Genomic DNA, 13,987 nt, shown 5'->3' with positions numbered 1-13,987 from the left:
CTAGATTCGGAAAGAGAACCCTTCTCCTTCCCCTTCTTCACCTTACTCGCTAAGGCACAATTCTCCTCATCATGCATAGATGAAGAACTGTCTCTGGTGCACCGTCTAATCTCCTCTTGCATAAGATCCGACCAAAGTCTCTCCCATCTTGGCAATTTCTCCCTTCCATTCATCGAGTCCTGGTAGCTATGCCAACTCTTAGGAAGGCCAAGTGGTAGACTCACCATATCCTCATCCTCAACAGTTACCCCCACACTTCCCAGCTCATCCTGGAATTGGGTGAACTTCGTGAGATACCGGGGCATACTGTCTCCATTCTCACACCTAATGTTTCTGAGTTTATCCTTGAGCCCCATTCCACCAGCTCAAAACTCAACCGCTTCTGATCTAAAATTCGTGAGAACAAAGTACTTCTCGTACATAGATCGACTGTATGGGCATTCACCAGATATCTCACCTTCCAAAAGAAGGATGAATCCAGAGGCTACCTATCCCGATTACAGACTCTCCCTGAAGAAATAGAATGTAAACACTTTCTGAATAATAGATCTGATGATCAATCCACCTCTGATATCATGTAGAACTTTTTCTACAAATCAGATAGCTCTGATACCATGTAGAAATTTTGAATAATATGACACTTATTCAACAGAGATTATCCTAATTATACACTATTGTGGAAAACATGCATAATACATAACCTCATCTATGTTGATCATCAATTTATAGAAGCAGAAAAAATAACATGCGCACATAGAAGCATCAATCTCACATATCAACACAGTATTTTCCCGGGGAAAGCATCTCGCTAAAAACCCCAACTATCTATATATTATATTGATTGAGAACATGTAACAATACATAGTACAATACTCCTCACAAGTGTCTATCACTATCTCCACCTGTTACACACAATACAGCTCAGATCTGATCTCCAAATCTCCTCTGCTGCTTACCTGCCTCCACTGCACAATACCTGCTGAGAATGAATGATGAATGGTTGATCCAAACTCCTATTTACCTTGTGAAAATCACTCACACTAGAAATCATGTGATCATAGGCTATTCTACTGGGCAATTATCATGGGCATACTTAATACATTTCTTGTGCAAGATCTCATGCACAACTATAGTCACAACTGATAGAAATCTCAACCTCTAACCCCTGTCCCTGTTGAACTGTACATGCACTGAGTTAACTGATGTATTCTTCAGTTGCATTATGACTTAATAATTAGTGAATTAATTAATAACTAATTCACACAACTCATCACTTAGTCTATTGGCCAGTTAGACTAAATACAACTAGTTCAACTAAGTCAAACTGAACACAACTCCATTAACTGCTCATCCAACTCCACAGAACTCAACCACATGAGTTCTAACTGATGTCATACATGCAATAGATCAACTGACCCACAAAGAAAGCGTATTTCTTTCTGACAGCTGCATGTGCCACATCTTTAGCTCAAACTAAAGTGATCCAAGAGGATAAGATAAATTTTATAGTCTAAATATGATTATGAGACAATAATATTTGACTTTTCTATTTTTGACTAGCAGTCTAAAAATAGACTCTGATCACTCCTGCTGTGATCCAAAAATAGACTTTGCGCCATAATTTTCCTGTGGACCCACTTAGTGAAGGCGACTCCTTTCCACTAAGCTCCATCATCTTGTTGCATTCTCAACAAGCAATTCTTGTTGCACACTTTTCAACATTTATATCGCGAATTTTTTGGAGTGAGGGTGTTGTAACGATCATTTGTTTATATTACTTATTTGCACATTCCACGATATGAAAATTCATTAATGGATTCTATCACTAATCAAGCATTAGATTGGCATATCATCATTCATCAAGTTAAAAACAAACATCAAAAATTTGGAACTGTATATATATATCATAAAACTTCCCGTGTGTACATAAAGTGTTTAAAAATAATATACAAAATCGGGACGAAATGCCCATAATCATGTCTAGTCTATCTATCGACCTGGCTCAGGATGAGCAGCTAAGAAGGTAACTACTGCCTTGGCCACACGATGAAGTATGCGAACCCAGTCTCGTGGTACTCCTACCACACGGCGCTGCATCTCCTCAAGTAGGTCCTTTATGGCTACCATTGGTACCTGGTGAATCAATCTCACCAAGTTTCTTTGGACTACATATAAGACCCTCTCTATCTCAGCGGTCTCCTCTTCGGCACCTCTTCTGCAATGCCTGTGCCACAAGAATCCATCTGGTCTTACCGGACCCACATCTGGAACATGATCATTATGTCATTATTTTAATCCCATCAAAAATATTTCTAAGTTCATTTTCATATTTTAAAAACATAAAAAAAATCTTAAAAATTGATAAAAACTTAAAAAATTGTTACGTATGTCTCCCAACGTTGTGTTTGGTGGCAGCACTAAGTTTGGATCTTGTTGGAAATCCATACCAGCATAAGGGTAGTCATCAATTGCGATGATTTGTTGTTCCCACCAGACAAAGAACTCATCATCAAAAGTAGTCCTCGGCACGTCCCCACCTCCAAGGCGTTTCATCAAATCGACCCACCTACCCATCCAAGGATCTCGGGGGCTGCTGATAGAGACAGATACCTTGGGACGTAGCCCAGGCACCTTCTTGAAGAAGAAGGAGCATAAAATATTCCCATATTTGAAATTTTTGGTCTACCCTTTTTGAATAGAGGACAACTGGCTCTTCATATTGGTAAGAAGAGGTGTACACCAGTAAAAAACAGTGGTGAGGCACTACACTACCAAGCTCATAGACACTCGTGAAGTTTGGTGCAGTGAAGTTGATTCGTTTATCCTTGCTATGGTAAATAGTAGAATCCTCAGGGATAAGCTCTCCACATGTTTTATTGGAATCTGACTTCCAATTTTTTCCGGATGTCCCGGACAGTATAGGTATACGTAGTCTTCTACTGATAGACTACCTTGTGTCTAGCTCGTCGAATGCACAACTTCTCCTCTTGGAGAGAAACCAGTGATAAAGTAAATATCCTCCACCTCTATCCACAAAGACATCTGATCAATCATAAATGCATTATCCTCGACACTCCAATAGTGGATTAGCATTTCATGCTGACGAGTGTTGGCTTTCATGTTGGGCATTTTGAAAATTTTCAACAAGCCACAACCCCTCAATGCATCTAATTCCTGTTGGTCATTCATAACTTCATTATCAATTGTGGTATGCTCCCTCTCTCTCCATGTGATTGTCATTCTAAAAAGAATTTGAGTTTCAACCGTTAGATTTTTGTATTTAAATTTCAAACCGTGTATACACGGGTTCCTTTTACACGCAGTCGCAAGTAGGGTTGTCGTTACATGGGTCAATAACATCCAACCCGCATGTACACTGAGTTGAAATTTTTAACATAAATTCCTATGATCAAACCTTAATAAAAATTTCTAAAAACAATCACAAAGTAATGCAAACTTGAATTGAGGGTTACCTGATGATTTTGATCCAATTTGAACGGTCCAATTCTCCGAGGGGTAATTTTTCTCTTTTTTCTCCACAGTTTTTTCTCTCAACACAAATGACAGAAATGGTGAGTCAAAAGGTCATTTTATAGCTTTGAAATTGTCAATTTTTTTCAAAACTTGATTCTTTTCGTCTCATGAATCTTTTAACTTGTGAGCTTGGATTGTCGGGAATAGGTTGTTTTTTCAGGGTATTTTGGACACTTCTTCAAGATCTTTTTCGGTTCCATGACCGCTGACCCGTCATGGCAGGTATCATTTACTCACTGGCATATAAGTTAGGGAAACTATTTTTTTCCATTGCATCTTGCATACTAGCCTCCATTTGTCGATACACTTGCCATAAGGTCGATCCCATCGTGTCTTGCTTAGCAAATCATGTTCACTTGCTGATTTTTAAATCATGATGCGATGGTAGAGCCATCCTTTACATGGGCATCATAGTTAGCACCTCACTGAAATTTGTTGCTCATGTTGTTATATTGAGTAGGCTTGGGAGTCCTCTTTAGTCCAACCATGCCTTGTGCGTTGAAGACTCATTCTCTTTGCTTCTTCGCTTAGTTCTAGCCTTATACATTCGAGGCTCCTTTGTGTTAAGCTGTACTGCTGCATTGCATTTTGACTATTTGTGCCTTTTTGCCTTGAGCCGACTTCACTTGGACTCATGTTTAAGCCACTTATTTGACCATGTCTTCTGCAAACTCAAACCTGCAATCACTTAGTCTCTGCAACTTGACACACCCTTTGATCTGTGGAAGTAACAACCCTTTAAGTGTCCCTGACCAGTTTCGCCTCCCGGCATTGAGCATAGGATTGTTCCCATCCCAAGAACTAGATCATTTGTTTCACTGACACTCGTTCTTTCCACTGTACTATATCATTCTTTTATTCTTTTTCCAACTTAAAGAAAAAGACAAAAAAAATTGTATATTCCAAAAAGAGCGGGAAAAGAACAACATTTCCATATATTGTTGGCAACTAGAGTCATATATTACGCGGCATCTGTTATAGCTCCAAATACCACCCTTGGTATTTGTGGTTCTTTGTTATGGCCTAGGGCAACCCCTCCTTCTATACTTGGTCCAAATATTTTAAAAAACAGTGTTTTACTCCCTGTACGCTACTTTGCCCTATGATAAAAGTGTGTACACGTGGGTTCGTTAATACCCAACCCGTGTATATATGTTAAAACACTTAAAAGAAATAAATTTCCTTAACCATGGGCGGAGTTCACAGGTTTTACCTGTTGATTACCTCCTAGTGCCCGTGGCCCAACTGTTTCCCAACTATTCCCCAACTAAAAAACTAATTGGGAGAAGTATAAATAGACTTCTATGGGAAGGCCTTAAGAAGGAGAAGAGATAGAGTTATTATACTGAGATTATTCCCTGATTGAGTCTGAAGTATCCCTATGCTTCAAGCACTTCCCCAAGTTTCAGGAAAACCTTGTTTCCTTGAGTTTTGATATTCTCCCACTTGTTTGAGATATCATGGTATTGGTTATGGAAGTAGGTTGTTGAAGGCTCGGACTGGATGGACCTAGAGGATGGTTCCGCTTGGAGCTGGAAGAAGAAGACTCAGGTGAATTCTTTCCATGTTTATTATAGTTTTCTACAATAAAAGGAAACGTTGTTTTGTTCCTAAGATTGACTTTGTTCATGCATCATATGTTGTTGTAATTCATGTATGAATGTCATATTGATGTATAACTAATCATCTTACTTATATGATATAAAGTTGATTTCATTAAAATGCTTTATCTATATGCTGCTATGTATGTTTGAATCGGTTGATTTGCAGATTCGAAGATCATCAGGAGTTGCAAAGGGTCTGAACCCTACTAGAACTACCCAAACGAAGGACATCTGGGTATGTTCATCCTTGCATAGTTTGTTTATTTAAGCATGTTGCCTGAGTTGTATGTGTGTTTCTTGATGTATATTACTCTTGCTCTGTTGGGGTTCTAACCCAAAGCCCTAGGGTACTTATTCCCGTAACAATAGTTTTTAGGACTGTTTTGGGCTGACTTTGACCACCTTATCACGCTGAGTTTCACTCGGTATGACAGAGATCCAAAAAGGAAGATTTGTTGTTGCATTGGCCATCTTTGACTTTCTGGTTAAGGTTGAATTTGACTGCAGATTTGATAGGGTTGTTTTGACTATGATTTGGCAAGTCAATTTTTCACTTTTGTACTCTCTCTCTATCTCTTGAACATTTGATATAATAATAAGAAGAACTGATCAAAGGGTTTTCCCCACATCGGGGTTTTTCCCTGACATCCACCAAATCTAGTGTCCTCTTGTCTTGGCTTGTCTTCTGCATTTTGTTTCATGTTCTATCTACTTTTAGTATCAATGTGATTAATGTGTTTGCTATTGAAAACTAAATTGGAAATTTTCGTTGGACTGTTAAAGGAACTGTTGTCACCCACTGCTTTTTCAGTCACTAGATGCTTCAAAATCCAAATAATAGTGATGTTTGATGCCAAATTCTGAGCTACATAAGCTATCAGAGCTTGAGGGTACCCTCTCTATTGCGTAGTGCTCGGAATAAAATTTTTGGTGGTATATAGAAGTCTAAATAAGGGTTCCTGGAACAAAAGTTAGGAAGAATCCCTTTAGAAAGCTTAGAAAACCCAAAAAATGGGTAAGTGTTGAAGAAAAATTGCAATCGGGACTTGGGACAGTTGATCACAATCGCATATCAGCCATCGGCAAGATCTTTGGGGCACAGAACTACGGTTATCGATGGTTCTCAGTGCCAAACGCCGATATCACAGTCCTACGATATTGTCGATCGACGAGATTCTGAAACTTAAAAGACTTGTAAACCGTTGATCTTACGATATAGTGGTGCATTGCCAGGGAGGCCAAGAAATGATTTATAAAGCAATTTCATGGAAAAACAAAGGTCGGGCCACCCCCTTCTCTCTCCTCCACATGGCAAGATGGTGGTACGATGATCAACGATCAGTGGATTTGGGTTCTCGCTATCAACAATTTGGGGGGGTCACAGCTCCAAAACATGGTAGATCACCGATATTATGATTTAGTGCAAAGCCGCCAGGGAGGCTGAAAAATCATTTACAAAGGAAATGTCTACAAAAACAAGACTGGGTAAGCCTTTTTCTCTCTCTTCCAGTGGGCCATGTGGCAGCCTTCGATTGGTCCTCAGAGAAGACATGGCAGCTGATGTCATAAGTGATGTGGCAATACAGAGGGTGACATGGCCGTATGAGGGACACATGTCACCAAGTTTCAACATTTTCAAGGGTGAGATGGGGCCATTTCTAGGTTCCACGTGTCACTACTCACAAGGTGACATGTGGTAGTAATGATGTCACCCATTGCAATCGATGATTTGCGATCATGCAATATAAAGCTTTATCTTCCACTGGAACTCCTTCCTGGTGGCGATTGGGACAAGGAAAGGGGCCCCCAAATGTGATAAGGTAGTGTGATCCATTTGATAAGGTTTTCGCATCCGAACCAACTAGCCTGTGCTATTGAAAAAGGGTAAAGAGCCGCCCTCCCCGTGTTGCGATTGCAATGTCCTGGGTGGGCCCAATCTCGTGTATCAATGATCGCAGTTGTATAGGGGGAAATCCTAAGGAAAAGTGCATTCAACACCGAGATGTGAGATTCTGATTAACAAAGGAAATAAGGTCCCCCACACAGTTGTCGAAAGTCTTAATGCCCAAAGGGCTTAGCCCTTGGTTCCAACCCCGATCATATGGGAGAAGTTACAAAAGGGGCTTGATAAGGAGGCTAAAGGGGAAATTAAAAGTGCCCAATTGTTCATTCGTTTTAAACATTAAGGGCCTGCGATTGAGAAAAATCGTCATTACACTACAGTAGGGCCTTGAGGGCACGATACTGAGCTTTAAATGTGGATGGGTCGGCAGCCCCGACATTGAATGAAGCAGGGGGCAGTGAATAAATGATAGTATGGGAGGCCCAATGGAGACTTAATGGCTCGACATGGAGTCTTGCTCCACTGCATAGCACAACACTTCCCAGAAACACTCCATCACTTCTCCACGGAACAACTCACTCAGGCAGTTAAAGTAGAATTGACAAAAACCGGCCAAGTAGTAAGTGGAACGCATCACAGCAGGGACGTGTCTTGATAAGGGGCCTCCATTGAAATAGAAAAGGGGCACCTCCTCCTTTCTCTCTCCATTTTCTTTCTCTATTCATTAATTTCTGTTTATTTCCAAGAAGGGATGGGTTCCCTATTGTAATCTTTAGGTAGCAAATCCTTACAGAGGCTAACACAACTAGTTTAGTATGGCAGCTGGGGCTCTGTAATCTGTGATATTTTGATTGTAACTCAAGCTCTCCCCCTTTTCTTATAAATATGGGGAAGAAATAATATACAAAGATTTCGAATTCTCAGACCAGCGAGGGTTGAACTCCGTGTTGCCATTTTGGTTCAATATGTTTTCATGGGACTTCATTGGTATCATGGTTGTGTGTATGGACTAGTTGTTGGGACCTTTGGGATATATGGTGTTTCCCTATTGATTCCAAGCATGATTAATGTGTAGCAAGTTCCTCTTGGTAATCTCATTTCACCTGTGTTTTTCTTTCTTTGAAATAGTGTAATAAACAAAATTGGTTCTTCTTCAATCTATGGATTTATCTTAGCTGCTTTGGGAGAGAATGATACCCATTTTATGTTTGATCTAAAACCTTATTTTGCTCCTCTATTTCTATCATCTCATTGGAAAACCATGGTTTAGGATTCTATCTCGCTTACAACCCTATCCATTGAATTCCCCTTTCTGCTAGAACATTACTCCCTAGGATTCTGTTTGTTATAGTCCTATGCATCTATTTCTCTCCCTCCTTTCCTCATCTCCACCATCAATACAACTTCAGTTTAAGCTGTCTCATTTTCGTGTGTTAGCCACCAGAAGGAGAAGTCATTTCTCTTTGAGATTGCCCAAATACCCCCTAGTGTTTGGATGCAAGAGTTGGCCTGAATATTTCTCGTTGAAAGCTTATTGAACCAAGCCCCTCCTATTTCTTTTTATTTTACGTGACAATTGGAGTGTTGTAACCCCCTTACAACATAACCTCGCAAGCACTCCTCTATTTAAGATGTCCTAGGCACTGGTCTACAATCAACCTAGAGGCTATCTCTAGGGAGATTTATTTGTCTCCTGCTGCACTTGTGCTGCGGGTGAAATATTTAGCCACAACATCTTTCTGGCGCCATTGTCGGGGAATGGATTAGAATATTTTTCCCTGGGTACGACAAAACATTTCATTTCCTCTGTTAGGTGAGCATAGGAAGTGTGGGTTGAAGATCTCTCACCTTGGCGACTCCACTATCCATATCTCTATTTTGATCATCCTGGATTTTAAGTAGCCCCATACTCACTCTGATGCTACAGCAGTTGAAAACTCTCCCTGCTTTCGAAGCTGAAATCAATCACATAGGGAGGTTTTCAAGATGGCCCTTCCTGCATTCCTAGCCAACCAATTTGCCCCACTGGATTTCTCTTCCATTGTTGGTTATCCTAACCATGTTCCTTCATTTCATGAGTGGGATAACTATTTGCCTAAATTCAATGGGAACTCAGAGAGAAGACCTGACTAGCACCTCAAAGTTTTTCCTGAACGCATGGAGCAACAAATTATTCTTCTTGAAGATGTACTGATGAAGTTGTTCAAATTGTCTTTAGAGGGGGATACTAGGGTTTGGTTTAAAACACTACCTCAAGGCAGCATATCTTCCTTGAAATGTTTCCATACAATAATCCATCAATATTATAAGACATTTTATTTACCGAATGCTATGTTTGAAGATTGCTGCAAATTTTGTAATGATGAAAACAATATCGAGGTCGATGAATATGTTGAATATGTTTGTGGAGATCTGTTCCAAGAAAACATCCACTCACATCAAGAGGAATCACCCACTGAGTGAGAAAGAGAAGAAGGAAACATATTCACCCTTCGAATAAACCCTCAGGGGTATGATTTGGCCAAGTTTAATGTTTCCCCTTCTTTCGACGAATATGACTCTGATAGAGAGTCAAGTGATGCAGGGCCTCCACAATCCCTGTTATGGGAAGTTGCACAAGAAGAGGAGGCCAGTAAAGAGGCTCCCACCCACGATGCACATTTTTCACATGGAGAGAAAGATCAAGAACCTCCTCCCATTTATGATGCATATTATTCAAAGTATGAGATGGTCATGGAGGTGCAGAAGGAGTTGTTTACTAGTGAGTGGCGAGAAAGCTCCCAACAACAAGTGTTTCAAGAAGAACTCAAGGCTAAAAGACAACATAGAGTCTGCTGAAGCAAGATGCCTGCCAAGGATTCTCAACAGACCCTCCAATCTATGACTCTAACAGTTCAGATAGTGAAGAGTTTGTTGTAGATTTCCAAGAAGATGGCCCCATTGAAAAAAGGGTAGTGAAAGATCAACAACCAGTTTTTGTTGAAAAGGATGAAGCTGAGGAGTTGGATAATTTTTGTCGTTGCCTTGACCAAGAGAATATCGGTCAGCAAGATGCAAGTGAAATCAAAGTTGTGGCAAACATTCCTAGTCTATTCCATGACCCTGTGGCTAAGTACATGAACCTATTCTTAAGCCAACAATAGAGGTTACTTCAACAGCATGTATCAGGTTCTTCATTTGTTGAATTTTCATGGTGCATGGTGATTTTGATTTTTTTTTCAGTAGTATGAAGGCATGTGGTCCAGTACTCTAATGCTAGCCTAATTCTGTTGGAGAGTTGAACATACTTAGCTAAATTAAGCACTATGCATAAGTAGAATTGTACATAAAAAAGCTCACCAGATGAGCATTTACTTTTCAATTGTTAGAATTTTTATTTTTGCATTTTAGATTCTGAAGGAAAGCCCCATGGAGATTTTACTGATTACAAAGTTCATATATTACTGATTCCATGCCCAATGGTGAAGGATACTGGTTTGCAGGTTCTCAGAACCTTGCCAACAAGGCACTATCCCTAGTAGGAGCAAGTGTTGTCACCCACTACTTTTTCAGTCACTAGATGCTTCAAAAGCCAAATAGCAGTGATGTTTGATGCCAGATTTTGAGCCACAGAAGCTATCAGAGCTTTAGGGTACCCTCTCCATCACGTAGTGCACGAAATAAGCTTTCTGGTGGTATAGAGATGTCTAAATGAGGGTTCTTGGATCAAAAGTTAGACCCTATTGAAGAATCCCTTTAGAAAGCTCAGAAAACCCAAAAAATGGCCAAGTGTTGAAGAAAAATCGAAATCGGGACTTGGGACAGTTCATCACAATCGCATATCGGCCATCGGTAGGATCCTTGGGGCATAGAACTACGGTTATCAGTGGTTCTCGGCACTGAACGTTGATATCGCAGTCCCTCGATATCGGCGATCGGCAGGGTTCCAAAACTTAAAAGACCTGTAAACCGTCAATCTTGTGATATAATGGTGCATCATCGGGGAGGATGAGAAATGATTTATAAAGGAATTTCACAGAAAAACAAAGGTCGGGTCACCCCCTTCTCTCTCCTCCACATGGAAGTACGATGGTACGACGATTGGTGATCGGTGGCTTTGAGTTCTCGGCTATCGGTGGGGGTCACAACTCCAAAACATGGTAGACTTCCGATATTGCGATTTAGTGCAAAGTCGCTAGGGAGGCCAAAAAATCATTTACAAAGGAAATGGTTGTGAAAACATGGTTAGGCAGGCCTTTTTCTCTCTCCTCCAAGGGGCCACGTGGCGGCCTCTGATTGGTCCTCAGAGAAGACATGGCAACTGAAATCATCAGTGACGTGGCAGTATAGAGGGTGACGTGGCCGTATGGGGGACACGTGTCACCCAATTTCATCATTTTCAGGAGTGAGATGGGGCCATTTTTGGTTGCCACGTGTCACCACTCACAGGGTGACACGTGGCAATAATGATGTCACCCATCGCAATCGGCAATTGCGCAATATAAAGCTTTCTCTTTTGCCGAAACTCCTTCCCAGCTGTGATTGAGATAAGGAAGGGGGCCCCCGAATGCAATAAGGTAGTGTGATCCATTTGATAATGTTTTCACGTCCGGACCAACTAGCCTATGCTATGGAAAAAAGGGTAAGGAGCCGCCCTCCCCGTGTTGTGATTGCAATGTCTTGGGTGGGCCCAATCCTGCGTATCAATGATCACAATTTTCTAGGGGGTAAGCCTAATGAAAAGTGCATTCAGCACCGAGATGCGAGCTTCCAATTAACAAAGGAAAGGCCCCACGTGTAGCTGTCGAAAGTCTTTGTGCCCAAAGGGCTTAGCCCTTGGTTCCAACCCCGGTCATATGCAAGAAGTTATAAAAGGGGTTGTGATAAGGGGGTTAAAGGGGAAAGTAAAAGTGCTTGCCTGTTCATTTGTTTTAAACATTAAGGGCCTGAGGCTAAGAAACTTCGTCATTACACTATAGCAAGGCCTTGAGGACACGGTACAGAGCTTTAAAGGTGGATGGGTCGGCAGCCCCAACATTGAATGAAGCAGGGGGACAGTGAGTAAATGACAGTATGGGAGGCCCAATGAAGACTTAATGGCTCGGCATGGAGTCTCTCTCCTCTGCATAGCGCAACACTACCCAGAAACACTCCATCAGTTCTCCACGGAACAGCTCACTCAAGCAGTTAAAGCAGAATTGACAGAAACTGGCCAAGCAGCAAGTGGAACGCATCACGGTAGGGACATGGGTTGATCAGGGGCCTCCATTGAAACAACAAAGGGACACCTCCTCCTTTCTCTCTCCATTTTCTTTCTATATTCATTCATTTCTGTTTATTTCTAAGAAGGGATGGGTTCCCAATTGTAATCTTTAGGTAGCAGAGCCTTACAGAGGTTGACACAACTAGTTTAGTATGGCAGTTGGGGCTCTGTACTCTGAGATATTTTGGTTGTAACTCAAGCTATCCCCCTTTTCTTATAAATATGGGGAAGCAATAATATAAAAAGGTTCCGGATTCTCAGACTAGTGAGGGTTGAACTCTGTGTTGCAGTTTTGGTTCAATATGTTTTTATGGGACTTCACTGATATCATGGCTAAGTGTATGGACTGGTTATTGGACCCTTTGGGATAAATGGTGTTTCCCTGTTGATTCCAAGCATGATTAATGTGCAACAAGTTCCTCTTGGTAATCTTGTTTCACCTGTGTTTTTCTTTCTTTGAAATAGTGTAATGAACGCAGTTGGTTCCTCTTCAATCTATGGATTTATCTTAGCTTCTTTGGCAGAGAACGATACCCATGTTATGTTTGATTTGAAACCTTCTTTTCTCTTCTATTTCTCTCATCTCATTGGAAAAACATGGTTTAGGATTATGTCTTTCTTACAGCCCTATCCATTGAATTCCCCTTTCTGCTGGAACATTGCTGCCTAGGATTCTGTTTGTTACAACCCTATGCATCTATTTCTCTCCCTCCTTTCCTCCTCTCCACCATCAATACAACTTCAGTTTAAGCTATCTCATTTTCGTGTGTCGGCCACCAGAAGGAGAAGTCATTTCTCTTTGATATTGCCCAAATACCCCCCAACATTTGGATCCATGAGTTGGCTTGAATCTTCATCTTTGAAAGCTTATTGAACCAAGCCCCTCCTATTTCTTTTTGTTTTACGTGACAATTGGAGTGTTATAACCCCCTTATAATATAACCTCACAAGCACTCCTCTATTTAAGATGTCCTAGGCATTGGTCTACAATCAACCCAGAGGTTGTTTCTAGGGAGCTTTCATTGTCTCCTGCTGCACTTGTACTGCAGGTGCAAGATTTAGCCACAACAGGAACACTGCTAAAGGAACATTGAAGTAATTGTTTTAAGCATAGAACATACCATTGTTAATTAAAATTAACAGTTTCCACTGGATGGCATCCTATGAAGCACAATGGCCAGATCTAGGGTTTTTTGTATAGGTGGTTGTTGATGAGTCACAAATCCCCTCTTAATAAATAAGGCCTTCTCTTGCAGAGGCCTGATCAAAGTGCCAACATTCAGCTATGACATAATAACATAGCTTGAAAGGTTTTGATGGAGGAATGGAGGAGAAATTAAATAATTAGATATCCTCTTTGAATACCTAATCATCTAACAAGAGCAAAAACGTGTAGAAGAATCTCTATAGTAAAACATCAATACATTTAAGCATAGCATAGAAGCAACAATCTAGTGATTTCTAGGTGGCCAATTAAACAAATTGTTTAATCTTTTACTCAGTGTAAAACATAACTTTGCTAGGGATGTCGGGGAGGCTGATACTCATCCCAGCCCTTCCCAATGTCCTATACTACCTCAAAAATATGGAGAAAATATTATGTAGTCACATGAAAACACTCACAAATACACAAATTCTGTCATAAACTGGAGCCATAAACCTTTGATTAAAAACTCTGCAATAAAAAACTTTACCAAAATATGAGGGTTTTTCTGGACTCAAAAATCAACCTTTGTACCTGCAAATGATAATATATATATATAT

Source organism: Pinus tabuliformis, chromosome J (assembly GCF_031772625.1).
Source record: "Pinus tabuliformis cultivar Carrire ecotype Pingquan chromosome J, CPIR1, whole genome shotgun sequence".
Taxonomy (NCBI): domain Eukaryota; kingdom Viridiplantae; phylum Streptophyta; class Pinopsida; order Pinales; family Pinaceae; genus Pinus; species Pinus tabuliformis.
The sequence above is the reverse complement of the archived record's forward strand: the minus strand, read 5'-3'. Positions refer to the sequence as shown.